Here is a 4056-nt window from a genome sequence, read left to right as displayed (position 1 = left end):
GGAGTAGCACTACTCCTGAAACAGGAGTGGTGGGAGTATGTGATAGAGTGTAAGAAAGTAAACTCTAGATTGATAAGGGTAAAACTGAAAGTTGATGGAGAATGATGGGTGATTATTGGTGCATATGCACCTGGGCATGAGAAGAAAAATTATGAGAGGCAAGTGTTTTGGGAGCAGCTGAATGAGTGTGTTAGTGGTTTTGATGCACAAGATCGGGTTATAGTGATGGATGATTTGAATGCAAAGGTAAATAATGTGGCAGTTGAGGGAATAATTGGTATACATGGGGTGTTCAGTGTTGTAAATGGAAATGGTGAAGAGCTTGTAGATTTATGTGCTGAAAAAGGACTGGTGATTGGGAATACCTGGTTTAAAAAGTGAGATATACATAAGTATACGTATGTAGGTAGGAGAGATGGCCAGTGAGCATTATTGGATTACGTGTTAATAGATAGGCGCGCGAAAGAGAGACTTTTGGATATTAATGTGCTGAGAGGTGCAACTGGAGGGATGTCTGATCATTATCCTGTGGAGGCGAAGGTGAAGATTTGTAGGGGTTTTCAGAAAATAAGAGAGAATGTTGGGGTGAAGTGGGTGGTGAGAGTAAGTGAGCTTGGGAAGGAGACTTGTGTGAGGAAGTACCAGGAGAGACTTAGCACAGAATGGAAAAAGATGAGAACAAAGGAGGTAAGGGGAGTGGGGAGGAATGGGATATATTTAGGGAAGCAGTGATGGCTTGCGCAAAAGATGCTTGTGGCATGAGAAGCGTGGGAGGTGGGTTGATTGGAAAGGATAGTGAGTCGTGGGATGAAGAAGTAAGATTATTAGTGAAAGAGAAGAGAGAGGCATTTGGACGATTTTTGTGGGGAAAAAAATGCAACTGAGTGGGAGATGTATAAAAGAAAGAGGCAGGAGGTCAAGAGAAAGGTGCAAGAGGTGAAAAAGAGGGCAAATGAGAGATAAGGTGAGAGAGTATCATTAAATTTTAGGGAGAATATAAAGATGCTTTGGAAGGAGGTAAATAAAGTGCGTAAGACAAGGGAACAAATGGGAACTTCAGTGAAGGTGGCTAATGGGGAGGTGATAACAAGTAGTGGTGATGTAAGGAGATGGAGTGAGTATTCTGAAGGTTTGTTGAATGTGTTTGATGATAGAGTGGCATATATAAGGTGTTTTGGTCGAGGTGGTGTGCAAAGTGAGAGGGTTAGGGAAAATGATTTGGTAAACAGAGAAGAGGTAGTGAAAGCTTTGCGGAAGATGAAAGCCGGCAAGGCAGCAGGTTTGGATGGTATTGCAGTGGAATTTATTAAGAAAGGGGGTGACTGTATTGTTTACTGGTTGGTAAGGTTATTTAATGTATGTATGATTCATGGTGAGGTGCCTGAGGACTGGCGGAATGCGTGCATAGTGCCATTGTACAAAGGCAAAGGGGATAAGAGTGAGTGCTCAAATTACAGAGGTATAAGTTTGTTGAGTATGCCAGGTAAATTATATGGGAGAGTATAGATTGAGAGGTTGAAGGCATGTACAGAGCATCAGATTGGGGAAGAGCAGTGTGGTTTCAGAAGTGGTAGAGGATGTGTGCATCAGGTGTTTGTTTTGAGGAATGCATGAGAGAAATACTTAGAAAAGCAAATAGATGTGTATGTAGCATTTATGGATCTGGAGAAGGCATATGATAGAGTTGATAGAGATGCTCTGTGGAAGGTATTAAGAATATATGGTGTGGGAGGCAAGTTGTTAGAAGCAGTGAAAGGTTTTTATCGAGGATGTAAGGCATGTGTACGTGTAGGAAGAGAGGAAAGTGATTGGTTCTCAGTGAATGTAGGTTTGCGGCAGGGGTGTGTGATGTCTCCATGGTTGTTTAATTTGTTTATGGATGGGGTTGTTAGGGAGGTGAATGCAAGAGTTTTGGAAAGAGGGGCAAGTATGCAGTCTCTTGTGAATGAGAGAGCTTGGGAGGTGAGTCAGTTGTTGTTCGCTGATGATACAGCGCTGGTGGCTGATTCAAGTGAGAAACTGCAGAAGCTGGTGGCTGAGTTTGATAAAGTGTGTGAAAGAAGAAAGTTGAGGGTAAATGTGAATAAGAGCAAGGTTATTAGGTACAGTAAGGTTGAGGGTCAAGTCAACTGGGAGGTAAGTTTGAATGGAGAAAAACTGGAGGAAGTAAAGTGTTTTAGATATCTGGGAGTGGATCTGGCAGCGGATGGAACCATGGAAGCGGAAGTGAATCATGGAGTGGGGGAGGGAGCGAAAGTTCTCGGAGCCTTGAAGAATGTTTGGAAGCCGAGATCATTATCTTCGAAAGCAAAAATGGGTATGTTTGAAGGAATAGTGGTTCCAACAATGTTGTATGGTTGCGAGGCGTGGGCTATGAATAGAGTTGTGCGCAGGAGGGTGGATGTGCTGGAAATGAGATCTTTGAGGACAATATGTGGTGTGAGGTGGTTTGATCGAGTAAGTAATGTAAGGGTAAGAGAGATGTGTGTTTATAAAAAGAGTGTGGCTGAGAGAGCAGAAGGGGGTGTTTTGAAATGGTTTGGTCACATGGAGAGAATGAGTGAGGAAAGATTGACCAAGAGGATATATGTGTCAGAGGTGGAGGGAAGTAGGAGAAGTGGGAGACCAAATTGGAGGTGGAAAGATGGACTGAAAAAGGTTTAGAGTGATCGGGGCCTGAACATACCGGAGGGTGAAAGGCGTACAAGGAATAGAGTAAATTGGACCGATGTGGTATACCGGGGTCGACGTGCTGTAAACGGATTGAACCAGGGCATGTGAAGCGTCTGGGGTAAACCATGTAAGTTCTGTGGGGCCTGGATGTGGAAAGGGAGCTGTAGTTTCGTTGCATTATTACATGACAGCTAGAGACTGAGTGTGAACGAATGGGGCCTTTGTTGTCTTTTCCTACCGCTACCTCGCACACATGAGGGGGGAGGGGGCTATTATTCCATTTCTGGCGAGGTGGGGATGGGAATAAATAAAGGCAGAGAGTATGAATTATGTACATGTGTATATATGTATATGTCCTTGTGTGTATATATATGTGTACATTGAGATGTATAGGTATATATATTTGCGTGTGTGGACGTGTATGTATGTACATGTGCATGTGGGTGCGTTGGGCCATTCTTTCGTCTGTTTCCTTGCGCTACCTCGCTAACGCGGGACAGCGACAAAGCAAAGTAAATGAATAAATGAATATATATATATATATATATATATATATATATATATATATATATATATATATATATATATATATATATATATATATTTTTTTTTTTTTTTTTTTTTCTTTGTCGCTGTCTCCCGCGTTTGCGAGTTAGCGCAAGGAAACAGTCGAAAGAAATGGCCCAACCCACCCCCATACACATGCCTTGATTCAATCCACTGACAGCACGTCAACCCCGGTATACCACATCGATCCAATTCACTCTATTCTTTGCCCTCCTTTCACCCTCCTGCATGTTCAGGCCCCGATCACACAAAATCTTTTTCACTCCATCTTTCCACCTCCAATTTGGTCTCCCTCTTCTCCTCGTTCCCTCCACCTCCGACACATATATTCTCTTGGTCAATCTTTCCTCACTCATTCTCTCCATGTGACCAAACCATTTCAAAACACCTTCTTCTGCTCTCTCAACCACGCTCTTTTTATTTCCACACATCTCTCTTACCCTTACGTTACTTACTCGATCAAACCACCTCACACCCCATATTGTCCTCAAACATCTCATTTCCAGCACATCCATCCTCCTGCGCACAATTCTATCCATAGTCCACGCCTCGCAACCATACAACATTGTTGGAACCACTATTCCTTCAAACATACCCATTTTTGCTTTCCGAGATAATGTTCTCGACTTCCACACATTCTTCAAGGCTCCCAGAATTTTCGCCCCCTCCCCCATCCTATGATCCACTTCTGCTTCCATGGTTCCATCCGCTGCAAGATCCATTCCCAGATATCTAAAACACTTCACTTCCTCCAGTTTTTCTCCATTCAAACTCACCTCCCAATTGAATTGACCCTCAACCCTACTGTACCTAATA

Source organism: Panulirus ornatus, chromosome 54 (assembly GCF_036320965.1).
Source record: "Panulirus ornatus isolate Po-2019 chromosome 54, ASM3632096v1, whole genome shotgun sequence".
In the NCBI taxonomy this organism is placed as follows: Eukaryota; Metazoa; Arthropoda; class Malacostraca; order Decapoda; family Palinuridae; genus Panulirus; species Panulirus ornatus.
Note: the sequence above shows the minus strand (reverse complement) of the source record.